The sequence below is a fragment of the Aethalodelphis obliquidens genome, unplaced genomic scaffold (assembly GCF_003676395.1).
Source record: "Aethalodelphis obliquidens isolate GAN/ISIS:26980383/991018 unplaced genomic scaffold, ASM367639v1 scaffold45, whole genome shotgun sequence".
NCBI classification, from domain to species: domain Eukaryota; kingdom Metazoa; phylum Chordata; class Mammalia; order Artiodactyla; family Delphinidae; genus Aethalodelphis; species Aethalodelphis obliquidens.
This window is the reverse complement of record NW_020837989.1, coordinates 9078626-9096409: the sequence shown is the minus strand read 5'-3', so window position 1 is coordinate 9096409 and position 17784 is coordinate 9078626. Positions and strand designations below refer to the sequence as shown.

The 17784-nt window shown below is 51.5% G+C and overlaps 1 protein-coding gene across 10 annotated transcripts in view; it reads right to left on the bottom strand.

The window, feature by feature from the left end:
• Positions 1-17784, bottom strand: part of IL17B (interleukin 17B) — a 53451-nt gene that overhangs the window by 14947 nt on the left and 20720 nt on the right. For 7 of the 10 annotated variants that reach the window (XR_003427742.1, XM_027081648.1, XM_027081649.1 and 4 more), the window contains one exon: positions 2335-2403. The gene's annotated coding sequence lies outside the window, so the exon portion shown is untranslated. Of the gene's footprint in view, positions 1-1717; positions 1920-2116; positions 2404-17784 lie in introns of all 10 variants that reach the window. The other 3 variants (XM_027081652.1, XM_027081651.1, XM_027081653.1) reach the window with 3 other exon arrangements.

Here is a 17784-nt window from a genome sequence, read left to right as displayed (position 1 = left end):
CTAAGCCCGTGCGCCACAACTACTGAGCCTGCACTCTAGAGCCCGCGAGCCACAACTACTGAAGCCTGTACGCCCTAGAGCCTGCATGCTGTAACTACTGAGCCCACGCGCCACAACTACTGAAGCCCGTGCACTTAGGGCCCGTGCTCCGCAACAGGAGGAGCCACCGCAATGAGAAGCACGCACACCGCAACCAAGAGTAGCCCCCGCTCACCGCAACTAGAGAAAGTCCATGTGCAGCAACGAAGACCCAATGCAGCCAAAAAGATTAATTTTTTTAAAAAAGTGTTTTTTTAATTAAAAAAATCAAAACAGTTTCTGAGCTCATGTTCTTACAGAGGATGGTGGAGGTAACAGTACCAACATTTTAGGACCAGCCTGTGACTTAGGGCTGTTGCTGGGTCCCTCTCCTCTCAGTCCCCTGTACCCTCTGTATCCGTGGAAACTCCCTCATTTCCTGGGAAGCCCATGACCTCAGCCCTCGGGGCATGTGGAGGAAGGTACAATGTCTCCAGAATGTGAAATCTTGCCAAATTTCCATTGGAAGGTCGGTTCTCATAAATATTGTATATTTGTGGAGAAGGAGGAAGAAGTGGCTAGCATGGAATCTGACCATTTCCAAAGTCTGGTTCCCAACAAAGAAGCCTCGATCATTGTTCTACTGTTAGAAGACAGAGTCAAGGTTTCTGGCCCTGGGAGACAGAGGTGGTCCAACCCTAGGACCCAGGCAGATGCTGCAAGTAGTTGCCTAGTGTTAACAGTGATATCCCTCTTACACTCATAGCACTCTACAGTTTACAAAGCACATTTATATCCGTGACTTTATTTACTCCCGGCATCAATCCCACGTGAATATCAGATTTTCACAGAAGACAAAATTGAGGCTCAGGGAAGGGAAATAACCTGCCCATATTCATATAGTGAGGAAAAGGGGGCAGAGCTTGAGATGAAAGGCTGGGCCTCTGAGACCACTCTTGACTCCAACCCCACCCTAACCTTTTTCCCAGTTAGGGAATGAGCATTGGAAGTAGGCCGTGGTTAGAAGTGGGCACCCTGTCATTAGGCAGTGGACACAGAGCCAAAGGCCAACCAAATCATTTCTGATATGGCCTGGCTGTGCTCTACGGACAAACTTACATTAGAGGGAAATGTGTCTGGCGAGAGGGCTCAGTGCGCAAGGGATATGTTTTCTGAGTCAGCTCTGGAGAAAGTTCAAGGGTCAGGGTGACCCCAATCTCCCTCTCCACCAGCAGTGTGCTCTTGGAAAAAACTGGAACTGTTTGGCTCTTCAATCAAGCAATCACATAGCTATGTCCATAATTTTTTGTCTTCCATATTGGGATTCCTTTGCATTCTACCTCATAATCTCAACCACAGAGCCAGCTCTGACTCTGTCATTCCAGAATCACTTACAAATCTTGTTTTTTAGACCAATTCTCAGAATCACAGGCTCAGTGGGACCCTACAGATCATTTTGCTGGCGTCTCAGTGATAGCCCTATCACATGCTCCCAAGGTTCTTATTAATCTCTACTTGTTTTAAATGTCTACCTCCCTGCTCCTTCCATCTGCTGACGACAAATTTCCTTTTGAGAATATAAAGAACAAAGCTTCTCCCTTTGCCTATGACAAGTAGTATCAGTCAGGATGGGCCAAGTTGTGCTGCATTAACAAACAATCCTCTTGGCGGCTTAGGCCAGCACAGGCGTCTTTCTCACCTATATTACAAGTCCTGTGTAGGCCGCTATGCTCATCAGAATCACTCAACGACACAGAATGACAGAAGCTTTATCACGATACTTTCTTCCACAAGCACCATAATGGAATCAGAGGTATGTAGGCAGTGGATTTACAGCAGTCAATCATGGGTTCTGGAGTCTTAGCTCCAACCACTTATTTCCTTCAGGCAAATTCTTTCATCTAAAAACATTGTCAGTTTTTTTATCTATAAAGTGAAGATCATGACAAAGTACCTACCTCACAGATTTTCTGTGAGGTTAACCAAAAGGATGAATGTAAACCCTTAGCCCAGAGTCTGGTTCATAGAAAGAATTCAATAAATGTCAGTTATTATGTATAATGTTAACATAGTATTATGTTAACTTAATAATGCCTACCATCTCCAGACAGAACAGTGCTCCTTTCCACTGTTCCTCATGTTGACCAGTTTGAATTCCTTCGAAGAGTTCTTTTTTTTTCTGCAAGTCATTTTCACATTATTTTTATGCATTTTATCTCATGAGAGAGGCCCTAAGCGTTCAGAGCTGAGGCACAAAAGGATACATCCGTGTGTCTTGCCAACCCCAAGCAATTTATCCAGTTCAAGATACATTACCAAGTCCTTCTGAGGAGTCCAGGGAAGGGAGGTCAAATCTGGAGAAGAATCCTGGCTTGAGATTCAACCCTATGGTAGAGAGACACAGAAATCAAACTGTAGAATGTCAGAGTTGGAAGAGACATTTAGAACAAGCAAGTCTCATCATGTCTTCTCTTTTACAGATGGGGAAACACAAGTCCAGAGAGGGAAAGGGACTGCTACAATGTCACACAGCAATTCAGTGTCAGAGCTGGGGCCAGAGCCCACTTCCTTTAATCCCAATCTTGGGGCTTTCTGCACATCACGTAAGGAGATAACATTCTCTACCACTGGGTGAGGAGGGGGCAGATCTCTCAGAATTATGGCTTGTCCTCATTTCACAGAGTTGTACTCCGACAGAGTTGTAAAGTTAAGAACTTTATAAACATTACCTTATTAAGGCTTCTTGGAAACCCAAAGTCACAGCTCCTCTGGGTCATGGGACATGCGTTGAGCATCCAGTGAACAAACAAAGGGTAATGTTACATTTTTCACTTCGTTTAGGAAACCTGGCTTCTAATTATAGGATTTGTTTAACAGTGCCGGGGTGGTTTACGAAGGCCTGGAGTCAGCCTGCAGTCCTCAGGGCTGCTGAGGAGTGTCAGATGGGCAGACACGGATGGGGTGGGGGTGGGTAGCAGGGAGGGGACCTCAGCAGCAAAGGGGAGAGAGGGATGAGCAAAGTCAACTTAAGCTGAGGCCTGGAGGGGGCTATTAATTTTCCCTAATCCCATCAACCAGGTTGCTCCCATTTGGAAATTATCTCCAATAACCCCACCCTGTTACCATAACGTTTCATATCTGGGCAGTGCATCAATTTGCTCTGTGGCAAGCAGGTGAGACAAGGACCACATAACTCTTGGGTTCTATGAACAACTGAGCCCCCTGCAATAGCAGTCAGGATTAGTGTCCCCCTCCCTGGGGAAAAATGGAATAGGAGCTGGCTTGATCTCCATGGTTATTTAAATAAATATATTTTAAGTAAGGTATTTTTTAAAATAAATCTTTATAAATTTTGTAAAGTACTATAATACGAATGTATTAGATGCCCTTAATACAAATAAAAAATAGAAATTAGAAGTAAAAATAGAAGTCTGTAATATTATATACAATAACTGTATATATAACTATAGTATAGACTATAACTCAGCCCCTTTAGTTAAGCTCATTACCTCAATGTAAATCAGGAAAAAATCAAAACCAGAAAACTACAATGAAGTAAGGCAAAATCACCCAAATTCCCACATTCTTGCAAACGGCTAACAGTGCATTTTCACGCACATGTGCAACCACACGCACACTCACACATGTTACAGGGTGTTCATTGGCACCATTCAGGGTGCGATTACTGCAGCTCAATTGGTCCTCAGACTTCAAATGTTCAAGGCCCATATGCCTGTAAGGGCAGGAAGTCAGACCTGCAATGTAGCCACTCTCCCCAAGGTTCTTACCATCTTCCTCTTATGCACCCAGGGGTCCCCCTAGTCCTTACAGGTGTCTTGGGGGTGGGGTCAGTGTTGAGTCCCATCTGGTGCTATATCAGTGTGCTGACAATGATAGAAGGATATGAACGTCCAAGCAGAATCTGGTCTTGGTGAGTCATATCCCAAACTGTGGGTCATGTTCACAACTCCCAAAGGGGCCACAGAGGTGAAAGCTAATATTCTCCCTAGACCAGGGAAGGGCTCCAAGCTAACTGCCCAGGGCCCTTCAACAAGGGCGAACCTGTCCCACTTCCTATCAGCATTTGTATACCAGGGAGTCACAGAATTTTTGAGGGCTGTGCCACACCATTGTCCCTCCCCTACAACCACTTTTCCCTGGCAATCAGCACAAAAGGTTTGTTACATCCCTCTCCCTGCCTTTCCCAGAAATACTCCCTTCAGGCAGTTCATAATGACCTTCTGTCCTGATCTGTCCGTGCAGTGGACTAAAGGACAGACAAAACACAAACTTAACCTCCAGCAGGGCACCTTACTACATCCACAATTACCCCTACACACAGACACATCATTTATTTTGTTATGGTAAAAATATGCATAACATAAAACCGAACATTTTAACTATTTTTTTAATTAATTAATTTATTTGTTTTTATTTTTGGCTGCGTTGGGTCTTCATTGCTGTGCGCGGGCTTTCTCTAGCTGCGGTGAGCGGGGGTTACTCTTCGTTGCGGCGTGCGGGCTTCTCGTTGCGGTGGCTTCTCTTGTTGCGGAACACGGGCTCTAGGCACGCAGGCTTCAGTAGCTGTGGCACATGGGCTCAGTAGTTGTGGCACACAGGCTTAGCTGCTCCGCGGCATGTGGGATCTACCCAGGCCAGGGCTCAAACCCGTGCCCCTTGCGTTGGCAGGCAGATTCTTAACCACTGTGCCACCAGGGAAGCCCCCATTTTAACTATTTTCAAGGGTACAATTAAGCTTTGAAAAATTGATTTGATGACAATTATAAGTACTTCTTCACTAATTGTCTCTTACTTACCTCTCAGAATCAAACTCTGTCAATGAAACAAAAACGTCTTATGCTCATCAAAGAAAACACATGGAGCTTGATTTTGTTTTTAACTCTTTTTTAAAAAGTAATTTTATTTATTTTTATTTTTGGCTGCGTTGGGTCTTCGTTGCTGTGCGCGGGCTTTCTCTGGTTGTGGCAAACGGGGGGCTACTCTTCATTGTGGTGTGCGGGCTTCTTATTGCAGTGGCTTCTCTTGTTGCGGAACATGGGCTCTAGATGCCCAGGCTTCAGTAGTTGTGGCACGCGGGCTCAGTAGTTGTGGCTCGCGGGCTCTAGAGCGCAGTCTCAGTAGTTGTGGCGCACGGGCTTAGTTGCTCCGTGGCATGTGGGATCTTCCCGGACCAGGGCTCGAACCCGTGTCCCCTGCATTGGCAGGCGGATTCTTAACCACTGCGCCGCCAGGGAAACCCTGGAGCTTGATTTTTTAACAGCACTTTTCAAATCATATGTTCCGAATGATCACCTCTGAGCTGTGCCTTTCGGGTCGAATTAGCACGAAGTCAGGGCTGGGGGTTAGGGACAGGTTGGAGGTGAGAACATGAAGAGTGAGATAAAGCTCATAGGACCTCAGGGCTGGAAGGGACTTGCCAAGTTGTCATCAGCCTGTTTGCATTCCTCTAGCATCACAGAACTCATCACTTTACCAAGACAGCCCATCAGTCCATCTCATCCTTGAGTTAATCCACTGACTCAAAAAAGTCCTTCCTGCATAGCTCTAAACGCCACCTTCCTGAAGGTTCTAACCGTATCAGCTCAACCTCTTCATCGATCACCTGTAGAGGTGGAGCAGCTCTGCCCGGCCCCCTGAGTCTCCTGGTCTTCAGGACCCTCACCCTCCTGCTAGGGATTCCCTTGTCCCTGACTGCACACACCCTCTGAGGACACAGAACTCATCAAACACACTCTCATACCCAGCCCTTAACAAGAAGCTCCCCTCACCTCCTAAGATGTCTTATTCACACATACAAAGCCAGAGTCTCACTGACCTGTTTCCTCTGGGAGCAGAGGGATTTCACGGCTGCCTTGCCACAGTGTGGAAAGAAAAGCCACTTCACACAATGGTTAATAGACGTAAAGCACTAGTAACTCCCAGGAGAGGGCACGGGAGGAAAGAGAAATGGCTTCAAAAATGTTTGAGACAGATATATGGACACTGAGTCACATATGGCTGCCGTTTAGTCAGCCTTCTGAGACATTTTGGTGCCAGGACACCTCCCCTCCCAGGACCTGCCTGCAGGTTGCTTCTGTTCCTTGTTCTCGCCTCTGGTAACAGACCTTACGATAACGGAGACTGTTGGCTCACAGGGGTGGCCAACTCATGCTTGGCCAGGCACAGAGTTCTTGGGTGTTGAAATGGTGGGCCTTTCCATAACTCATACTGGTTACTTTTCTGTTTTCTTTTCTGTCTTGATGTAATATCTCTGATGCTACAGTAGCACAAGTAATAGAAGCATAACAAGTTTCACAGCCTCCAAAGTGGACCTTCCATAATTTCGATGGTTCCGTTGGGCTGGCTTTATCTTCACCCTGGGATCTGCTGGTGGTGCTTTGGAGTGTCAAACCAGAACACTGAACAGGAGAGGGGAGCAGGGGTTACAAGCCTTCCCTACCATGATCTTACAACCCAGGGGTGCGCTTGTGAATGGTATCCATCTTCTAGGTTCAGGAGGGAAGGGGATGACATGAATGGCAAGCCTGCTGTGTGCCAGGTGTGATGTCATAACCCTTAAAATAAATACCTGGCATTTACTGAGCACTTACTCTGGAGCTGCACAGGGCTAACCGCTTCGTAAGCATGGTCTCGCTTCGTCTTCACAGCAATCCTGGGAGGTGGGGGCTCTTTCTGGCCCCATTTTACAGAGGAGGAAAGTGAGGTTCACAGATGTTAAATACAGTTCCCATCCCCACTCCCCGTGGGAAGCAGCAGAGGCAGTACTGAGCACAGTCTGGCTCCATATTTGACCCATCCCCTAGGACTGCAGGGGCAACACCAAAAGGCAGGCCCTATGTTTCCCATTTCACAGAGGAGTAAAGTGAGGCTCAGAGCAGCAGTTGAAGAACTGTGCCCAGACCTCACAGCTAAGAAACAGCAAAGGCAGGAACAAACACACAGGCCTCCCGACAAGAGAATTTTTTCCTCAGAAGGAACAAAGTTAGGGTGAAGCTCCTCCTACTAGACTGGGAGCCTCTTAAGGTCAGGGACGGTGTAGGGTTCAGCACCCCACACCCCTGGAGCTGCCCCGTACAGGATGGTCTGAGGCCGTGTGCTGGAGGGAATCCTGCGCTGAGGGAGGGGAGAGAGAGGGAAGCAGTCCCATGTGGACCAGAGGTCCAGGGGACTGTGGATGAGAACGTGAATGAAGGTAGCTGGGGTCCAGCCAGCCTGGCCACAGAAGGGAATCTCTGAGCAACAAGGCCACTGGGAGGAGCCCTCCTCCAGCCTCAGCGGCCACTCCTATGCCCACAGCCGCCGTCCACAGACATCTTCCCGGCTATCCCTCACAGGCACTGCAGGAGGCCTGGGGACTCATACCCTCCCCAGGGGGAGTTGTGCTCTCCACAGTGAGCTAGACAACAAGCAAGTACATCAGTAGATATGTAAAATATAGGCACAGTCCTGGAGGGCAACAAGCAGGGACAGCAACAGAGAATAATGTGGCGGCCAAGTAAGCCTCTCCCAGAGGTGACTTTTCTTTATTTTTTTTTGAGGTACGTGGGCCTCTCACTGTTGTGGCCTCTCCCGTTGCGGAGCACAGGCTCTGGATGCACAGGCTCAGCGGCCATGGCTCACGGGCCCAGCCGCTCTGCGGCATGTGGGATCTTCCCGGACCGGGGCACGAACCCGTGTCCCCTGCATCGGCAGGCGGACTCTCAACCACTGTGCCACCAGGGAAGCCCCCAGAGGTGACTTTTGAGCTGAGACCAGAAGCAGGAGGAGAAGCCAGCTATGGGAAGCTCTGGGTAGAGGGCACATCTGGTGGAGAGGACTGCAACTGCAAAGGCCCAGAGGCATGAAAAAACACTAAGGACCCTATAGGAGGCCAATGTGGCCAGAGCATAATGAGAAAGGACAAGAGACAGGCGTTTCTCAGGACTAGGACTTCAGGGGAAAGGGAGCCCCAGTGGTGAGTCCCTGGATTCCCTCTCCTGCCCCGTCGCAGCCCCCTGTGTGACAGGCGCAAGCCCTCTGGGGCCCCAGCCTTCTTTGCACAATGATGGGGTTGGCATCCAAGGGTCCCAGCTTTCTGGAGAGAGGATTTCCTTCCTCATGGTCCCCCATCCCCTGCCATTCCCACCACCTTCTGGACCCCAGGAGCCAGGACTGGCGTCTGCCCCGCTGGGGGTTCCCAGAAAAAAAATCTCAGAACTCCCACTCCCGTCCTGGGACACAGGGGCCAGGGAAGAGGGAGGAAATTCTCACACACAGCTTGCTCCCAGGGAGTTTGCTGATGTTCCCAGGCTGACAACTGGCAACCCTCAGAAATCCGGCCCCTACCCCCTTCCTCCCCCTCCTCTCCCTGCCTCCCGCTCTCCCCCGGCCCCCCTTCTTCAGCTTAATGACTTCCACATGGGCCTCTGGCAGCTGGAGCCAAGCCTCCCAGCATTGTCTGAAATCTCCAAATTTAGAAGAAATATGAAAATTGTCAACCACTCCTTCCTTAGGGGGTAAAAGCAACAGTCGGCACCAGGGGCAGGTCAAGGCGAGGCGGTCACGTGGCAGGCGCCTGGGCCAATGGGGGCCCTCAGAGGACTCAGCACCCGCCTCGCCCCAACACCAGGCTCGCCTCTTCAGCTCATATAAGGTAAAAGGCAGAGGGGCCTTTGCAGCCAGGGAGCGGCGGGCAAGGGGCTAAGGGGAGGGGGGCCCAGTGCCAACTGTTTAAAAGTGCCCCTGTGGCAGTGGCAGCGGCAGTGAGGGGTGCCAAAGGCCCAGTCAAGTTAGTTGAGAAACCATCCCCGAAACGGGTTGGCCCACGTCTCCAGGCCACAAGGAGCCACACTTGGACCAGACCCCAGGAGAGGTAAGAACCAATGGCAAACAGGGGTCTGCGAGTCAATGGCGGGGTCGGGGGGGGGGGGGGGGCGCGCTCTGTGGTATCCTCCCCGGGGGGATGCTGTGTCCAGGGGCTGGTCCTTGCTCTCCTGCTAACCCACTCTGGGCCTCAGTTTCCTCATCCGTGCAGGGGCTGAACCGGATGATCTCTAAGCGCCCATCCTGCTCTGACCGAGGTGCAGGATCTGTGGTCCTGTTGGCTTTGAGGACTCCTTGTGGCTGTGGTTAAATGGGGGGGTGGGAGCAGCGGAAGGGGACAGCGTCACTGTCCCACCGCCTGAGCGTCACCTGAGTCTGGGCCCGTCTTGCTGGCTTCGCGGTAGACAGTGCTTATTCCTTGTCTATGAGGTTTGATTTCTCAGCTCTAAGAGCCTGGGGCTCCTGGCAAGGAAAACTGTTTTCAAATAATGGTTTCAAGAAGCAAAGATGTTGGAGAAGCGATGTCAGCTCAGGTTCCAGCAGACAGGGAGAGAGGCAGGGAGGCCGGGGCTGGGACGCAGCCGTGGAAAGGGCACACTGGCTGGGGGCTGGGGGCGCAGGCTCCAGCCTCAGCTCTGCCTCTCACTACCTGGCCCTGTGGCCTTGGGCAGATGCCCTACCCTCTCTGGGCTGCAGTTTCCCATCTGTACTGTGAGGCCATCGGACAACATGGTCTCCATGCAGGATGTGGCTTCTGAGCCCCGTTTGAGCCGAGAGGGCAGCTCATGTTGGGAAGTTTCCCCAGGATGCCCTGAGCTGAGTCTGCCATTTGACAACAGGCTTAGGGGCCAAGCAGACCCAGAGCCGGGGGAGCTTTGGGAGGTTGAGCCTCGGGTGATAGAAGGGAGCTGTAGTGTCTGACTGCAGGCTTGGCCAAGGGAAGGGTCGGCTCACAGCCCTGAGACCTCAGGATGAGCCTGGCCCTGAGGCAGCCTCGGCTGGGGCTGGGGCTGGGGCTGGTCTCTAAATTCAGTGTACTAGGGGCTCAAGACCTTGGAAAGACGGGGACAGAAAAGACAGCAGAGCGGGTCAGGGGGATGAAGTGGTGGGGCCAGGGGACTCAGAGGAAGGCAGGGGACTTGCAGTGGGGAACGTGGGAGGCAGGGCTGGGTAGAGCAGAGGCCTGGGTCACAGCCGGCAGACGTGCAGGCATCGTGGCTCTTCTGCATATGCTGTGGCCACATCTGGGGCCCAGAATGGACACAGTCCTCCAGCACCAGCCTGCCCAGCACCCTCACCTCCCCACTTTTGGTTATGCAAGACCTGAGGCCATAAGAGTCCAAAAACAGACTCTGGAACCCAATCCAATTGCCTGGGTCCCATTCTGGCTTTTTTACTTACAAAACAAGTGACCCTGGGGAAGTCACTTGCCATCTCTGAGCCTCAGCTTCCTCCTCTATAGAATAGGTATGGTCTTGGTTCCGACCTCGCTTGGCTGTCATGAGGAGTGAGGGACACAGGTACCGAAGAGCAGGATAAACGGGGCTGATATTCATTACAATTAGGCCCTACTCCTCTTGTGAGGCAAGATGACCTTAGCTGTGTTTATAGGGAAGTGGGAATGAGACCCGGCCAGGAAGCACCCTGAGTTGCCTAAGAGAGAACAGGGTCTGGAAAGAGGCAGGACAGGTGAGTTCAGAGGTCAGAGGTTAAGGGGCACAGAAGAGGGGTCAGCTTGAGATGCTTAATGGGCTAGATGAAGTCTCCTTTCCTGCATTTATAGGGCATTTTGTGGGCAACGTGTCTCAAAGTGCGGTGTCTGAAGCACTGCATGCTCATCAACTGACAGGGAATCCTGAGTGGGGCCCAGGAAGCTCCATTACAAGCTCTCCAGGGAATCCTGAGCACATGGAGTTTTGAGAATACTGGGCTGTCAAGCAGCCTGGTACCCTCACAAACACAGCTGAGGTAACTGAACCCACAAAAAGAGAACACTGCTCTAGGTCACCTGGAGAGCTGATGGGAGAGCTGGAACAGAACAAGTCTCTGCCCAGCCCAGGCCTCTGTAAGGTGGTGCGGATAGGAGAATTACACTGTGATGATGACAGTACAGGCCTAAGACCTTTATACAAATTACTTCACTTAATCTTCAGAACAACCCTGTGAGGTAGGTACAACTATTATCCCCATTGTACGGATGAGGAAACTGAGGCACAGAGAGGTTAAGCAGCTTGCATAAGGTCACACAGCTCGTGAACTATTAAACCTGGACAGCGTATGTGTGCCGGCTGCCCCAGCTCCTCTGTCCCCAGGGGTCTCCTACCTCCTGCCTTGCTCCTTGGACACCACACCCCACAACTCCTAGGGACCTTCCAAAGTACCTCATGAATTTGTATGGGGGATTTCCCCCCTGCCAGGTACTTGGCTGAATCTCTTGCATTATCATTTAATCCTCCCAGGATTACCCTGAGGAAGGAATCAGCATCATTACATCATCCTAATTTATAGGGAAAGAAACCACTGGAGCTTACCCAAGGTCACATGGCTAGGAAGTGGCAGACGGGATTTGAACTCAGTCTACAAAATGCATGCTTGTAGCCTGCCCACCAGGGCACCTCTGAGCACAATGATGAGGGATCCCACTTCGTAGAGGAGACCAAGGCTAAACGGGTGACCACACCAGAGCTTGAACCCAAGTCTTCTAGTTCCAAGGCTATTGCTCTTCCTTGAGCCCCACCACTGCCCCAGGACAGAAAGGAGTTTGCTTGTCACTTGTCCCTAGGATCCACATGGCAGCTCCTGGGGCAAAGTCAGCCCTTTCCCAGGCTGGCTTGTTCCAGGGAAGAGCTGACACATATAGCCCCGAGGAATACCAGTTCCAGGCCTGGTGCCGCCACTGACCCTCGAGGCTGTGTCTGATTCCCTGTGTGAGCCTTGAGAGTTAGGGGAGGTGGCCTCTGAGGTCCTCATCTCCAGGCTATGCCTGGGCCCTGCCTCAATAGTGATTTCCCAACTAAACAGTCCCTGGGACTCAGGGCCATGGGGTCGTGCAAAGAATTGTGATAAAGATTTTTTCCAATTATGGTTATTATGACCCTTTTTGTCCATATCTCCTGGGGCACATGAGCCAGAGTTTGTCTGGGGTTCATATCTAGAGAGGGACTGCTAGGTTCTGGCGTGCACACCTGTCAACCTCACAGGAAAGCAGATTATTTTCCAGAGTGGCCAAAGCACGTCACAACTTCCACCAGCAGAACGTGAGCACTCTCCTCCTTGACAACACTTGAAACTATCTGAATTCTTAAAGTATACATGTTACACATTTTACTCTGTTCTTATTGAATTTGTATAATTAAGAACGTAAGGAAGAAACAGAAATGCTGCAACACTACTGTCCACATGGGTATCTAGAAATTTGCCCTACATGCACCAAGTCGCAGGGTAGCCTGCAGGCCCTGGGGTGGGGATGGGCACAGCCTACGTGGCCCTCCCCCAGCCCAGCAGTATGCAGTGGCCACGGGCCAAGGAGAGGTTGCCTGTGATGGTCTGCAGGAATTAGGAGGAAAGAGCCCACAGTGTCTGCCACCTCCTAAAGGCCTGTCTAGACAGTCCTGGCCCCATGGGGCTTCACCACACATGGCGAGAGCCCGCAGAGGCCGGCCCCCTCCCCTCTTGCAAAAGAGGCTTGTTGGTGACAGTGCTTCACCACCAGAAACCTTTTCTCCAATTCAAAACAGAAATGCACAGCATGAGTCACCCACTCTCGTGGCCCATGGATCACCCACTCATCAGGCCCCTTTTCGTTTGGATGAGAAAACAGAGGCTGACTCTGGAGCCAGGGGCCTTTCTAGTATGGGCTGCATGAATCCTAGTGCCCAGGTGATGAGGGGACCAGGCGGGTCAGAGCACTGCTAGAGTGGGGCTAAGATGCAGCAGGCTGGTTGTTAAAGGTGCCAGAGGGGAGTCAGGCTGCCTGGGTTTGAATCCCAGATCTGCCTAATATCAGCTGTGTGACCTTGGGCATGATAAGAGTACCTGCCTCGTTAGATTATTGCATTGTCTGGATTAAATGAGTTAAAACTCATGAGGTCCTTAGAACAGTGACTGACACATAGTAGGTACTGAATAAAAAATAACTGCCAAAAGGCAGTTTCTTTGCGGGGAGGAGGTGCCGTACTGGACCCCAACTCTACCTTCCACCTAGGGGGATAAGCTGCCCTTGCTCCTTCAGAAATAACAATCGTCATATATCAAGTCTTCCCAAGCGGCCAACGCTCCATCCAGCACTCTCTGAGGTAAATAACATTAACCCTCTGGGAACTCAGAGGCTCAGAGAGGTTTAGTCATTTGCCCAAAGTCACACAGCTTGTAAGAGGCTCAGCTGTGGCTCAAACCCAGGTCTGGATGACTCCAGAACCCATGCACATATACTCTAGCACTGCCCCCCTGAGTCTGTGAGCAAAAGCTACTTCTGGTTCTACCCGTCTAATAGGAAAATTCTTGGCATTTAGGAAGGGGGCCATTTGAAGCACGATGCCTCCTTCTAGATTAGGCATTGTTATGGTAAGATATAAACAGAGCCCCCCCAACTCCCATCCCCACGCCTGCTCAGGGGCAAAAATGCAGACAGTTCTCACCAGTGAGCACACCTTACTGTGGGCTGAGTACCCCTGGGGGCCTGTTCAGTCCTGGGCTGCCCTTGACTGTCACAGCTTATCAGTTATTTGAGGATGGGGTAGTCAGCTAGTCCATTTCTGGAAGAAGCAGCCTCACTCTTGCACATTCCTGAGAGCCCAAACCAGCCACAAGCATAGGTCACCTCCTCTAAGGTCCTCCTCGGACCCAAGCCACGCACCAAGGGAGATGGAAAACACACTGGGCCCTGCAAACTTAACAGGGACACTGCTCAGCTGCCACTAGCTTTTGCCCCATACCCTCCTCCTCCTTCAGAGAAACAGGGATGGGGTGAAGTGTTCAGAGGCAGGCCGCCGCCTAGGGAGGCCATCCGTAGTGGCCACGACACCACCCTGGCTGGGCTGCTGGGCTCAGAGGCCACTGGTCAGTCTGCCTGGAGCCTGCCGGACCTCAGACATGTCACCCAACAACCCCACTGAGTCTGAAGGCATCTGACGAGATAAGCTGAACAAGATGGGGAGAAAGGGAAAGAAACAGGCTAAGACTCTAGCCCTGGCTCTATAGCCAACAGAGAAGTAAGTTCATCAGTCCCTTTGGGCACTTCAGGCCGAGATGCTCCATGATTTGGGATGGAAGGAGGACAGCTCTGGTTATCCCACGTATGACAACGGATGCCCAGACTCTCAGGGAAGGAAAACCTGGGGTAGGGGTGGTCAGAGTAGCAGGGGCACACTTTGGATAGACCGAGAAGAGAGGAAAAGGCATTCCAGGTGGAGAGTTCTGTGTACGAAGGTAGGGAGGAGGAAAGACATTTTCAGGAGAAGAGCAAACAAGCCCACTTGGCTGTTTGAACCGAGAGCAGGTCGAGAAGCCCTGTAAGGTTTGAGGCTGGCAAAGTGGCGACAGCCTGGTTGCAGAATGGCTTTGATCGCCAGAAACCAAAGCCCCAGAAGATGGAAGAAGTGCTCCTTGACATCTGCCTCTGGGAGGGAAATCTGTACCCTCCCCCAAAACACCATCAGGCCAAGAGCCTCAGTGCAGGGAGAGAATTGGGAATTTGGGCATTGTTGACTCTGAGATGTCAAATAATGGGACAGGAGACCTTGGGGTGAGATTAGGAGGGGTAGTAAGGCTGAGGGCTGCAGCCATCAACTTTAAGATTTGAAGAGCTTTCTGGGGATCAGGAACTTGTTCTTTGTAGCCCAAAAGGACAGGGCTTGCAGCCCCAGAGAGGTAAAGGTCAGCGGGATATTCAGAAGGAGACTTCGATAGCCTGTCCAAAGAGAGACTAGGTGATTGGGAAGCAGTGAGCTTCCCATCACCAGAGGTATGCAAGTTTAGCAGGGACATTCTAGAGAGAAGTTCAGCATTAGAGGAGGTTGGGCCTCATGGCCTTTCCCACCACCAGCCTGGGACTTCACATCACAGCTTAGCTGCCCTGGGACAATCTTACAGGGTTGAGCCCCCCGGCTGCCTGGATGTCAGATTCCCAGCTAGGCATGACATCAGTTCTGCCCTGATTTCACACAGGGGCCTCTAGGGACCTCCCTCCCTCCCACTTCCTTCCACCCCTTCCACCCTTCCACTGCTGCATTCTGCCCTTCCCAGGGAGCACCAGGCCTGACCAGAGACACCTGGAGCCTGGTTGTGACACCAGGTCCCTGGGGGAATATTCCACCCAGCAGGAATGAGGCAGGGGGGCCAGCATCCCGGGGAACCCTGTTCACATGCCCCACAGAGTCTGCATGGAAATTCCAGGAGGATCACAGGGAAGATTCCAGTTTAGAACAACATGCTTTATTTTTGTCCCCCTTTCTTTCCTGTTCCTCCTTTCCCCCAGCGGTGGGAGAGGTGGTCACAGGAAGCTGGAAGACCAAAGCAAGTGTCCTCATTGGGCAGAATCACAGGAAGACCAGTGTGGAGAGATGGGGGTGCTGGGAAGAGAAGGAAAGGACCCAGATGGGCCTGGGGAGGTGGACACCACATGGGAGAGGGTGGAGGGGAGGGCAAAGTCAAGGGGATAACGAAACCTGGGCAGGGTGGTGGGCGGTGGGCATGATCATCGATCAGACCAGCAGGCATTCCTGGACACCCAAGACTAGAGTTACATTAGCTCTGGGTTCAAGTTGGGGTTAGAGAGTCAGCCAAGTTTCCCAGAATAGACAGTGGATATCAGGATTGGAGCTTCCAAGAACCTTGGGCACTAGGTTCCGGCCTTAATGGACTGTAAAGCTACAGAGTACTACTAAATCCATCTCTTCACCCTGGTGATCCTGGTAGATGTTTAATAAACACTCCTGGTGTTGAAACTCATAACAACCAAGTCCTGTTAGAGCTGAAAGGGACCTTTAAGCTCATCAAAGCCACCTCCTCGTGTTACAGATGCAGGACCTGAGGCCAATGATGGGGAGAGACTTGCCCAAGATCAGACTGCCAGAGTGGCCACCCAGTCCTGTGCATCCTTCTTTGCCCCTTCCCTGCCTTCTAGATGGAGACTGTGGTATGGTCCTTACAGCCAAAGGAGGGAGACAGAGAAGAGGCAGTTACCCTGCCAGGACATAACTGTCTCTAAGAGGTAGTCAGAGGATAATGGCGTATCTTCAGTTCTGGCAGCTCTGCCCAGGAAGGTGCTTTTCCTGGCCAGACGTGGTCCCCAAAGTTGTCAGCTGCTGCAGATGGGAGGCCTCCTACAGAGGAAAGAGCTCAAGGCTGGGAGGGGAAGCCCTTGGTTCTTTTCCTGGCTCTGCCCCAATTCACCACATGACCTTAACTTGACCTGAGATGAGGTCCTCTCTGGCCTCAGTGTGCCCAGTGAGGGGCTGGACCCAACCAGCTTGGACAGTCAGAGATTTCATCCATAATCTGCCTCAGTCTCTTCCTCTCTTTCTCAGTCCATCTTAGCTTTTGCTTCAGAACAGGAAGTAGGTCAGGCACAGGAAGAAACAGCAGCCTGCAGATTCCCCTCTGACTGGGAGCGGCATCCTCTATGCCCCACCTTTGCTTTCCAGCCTTGGAATTCCCAGAGAGGCAAAAAGCTGGGAAGGCCCTTATGATCACTCCAGTGATCGATCTGAGATCAGAGAAGTTCCACAGATTGCTCAAGGTCACACAGCAAGTCACATGTAAACTCCGAGTGGGCCTTAGGTCTCCTGAGACTCAGACCACACTGTCCTCCAGAATAATGGGCATGTAAGCCATCCTCATGTGAACCTAGAGACTGACTTACCTTGACATTTCAAACCCCTACATGGGGAGCCCACAATCTCTGCCCCTCTCTGGGACTCAGTTTCTTCTATCAAACAGGGTGATGGGGTGGACCAGATGTCTCTAGGAGCCCTTGCACCCCAGGACCCCAGGGTTTTCCAGCGTGGCAACCTCAGCCCTTTCTGCACAGAGGGTGGGTCTACCTAGGCCAGGAAACCCCACCAAGTCACAGCCTCCATCCAGCCCTGTCCCACCCCAGACCCCAGGGCCAGGCTTCATCCAGAACTACAGGCTCCAGCCCAGCTCCCCTGGAGGATCTGGATTTTTCTTACCATAAAAGGGCAAGCGTGCCTCTCTCGGTCCCTGCTGCCAGCCCCACTGGGGGAAAGGCTGAGCTATTTTTAGAAAACTCAAGGGTTTGCTCCTGAACTCAAGATGGAGCCCATCTGAGCCCGCACCGGGGGAGCCCCCTCCCCATCTCCCTCACCCACCTTCCCTCAGTCTTCCTCCCTCTTCGCCCATTGCTGTCTCTTCCCTCCCTCCTCATCTCTCTGTCTTTGTCCTGTTCTCACTCTCACTCCATCAATCCCCCTTCCTTTTTTCTCTCCCTCTCCTCCCCTCTTTCTCCCCCCTCACTTCTCCCTTCGCCCCAAATCTCCTCAGTCAGCTCCCCTCCCTAACTTCCCTCCCTCAGATCTTGTTTTAGGTGGTTGGAAAAGTAACATATCTGCACCCCCACACACACACTCTTTTCTTAAACACTATTTACAACATAAATTCCAAACATCCGCCATCTGGTTCTAGGAAGGGCCAAAAGATATTTAGAAAAGGAAGTCATGATTATTCCATCTTCAAGCCAAAGGAACTCAAAGGCCCTTCTCTCTCCCGCCTTCCTCCCAGGGACCTTTGTTAAGATCTGACCGATTAGGATCCTTCCGTGAGTGGAAGGGGTCAGTCCCAGCTGGGCCTCTGACCAGCTGCATCACTTTGAGCTTGTTGCCTCTCCTCTCCGTGTCTCAGTTTCCTCATCCGAACAATGGGAACGCAACTAGGGTGCCTTCAGCACTAATGCTCTGAGACTGCATGTCCTGCTGCACAAAATCC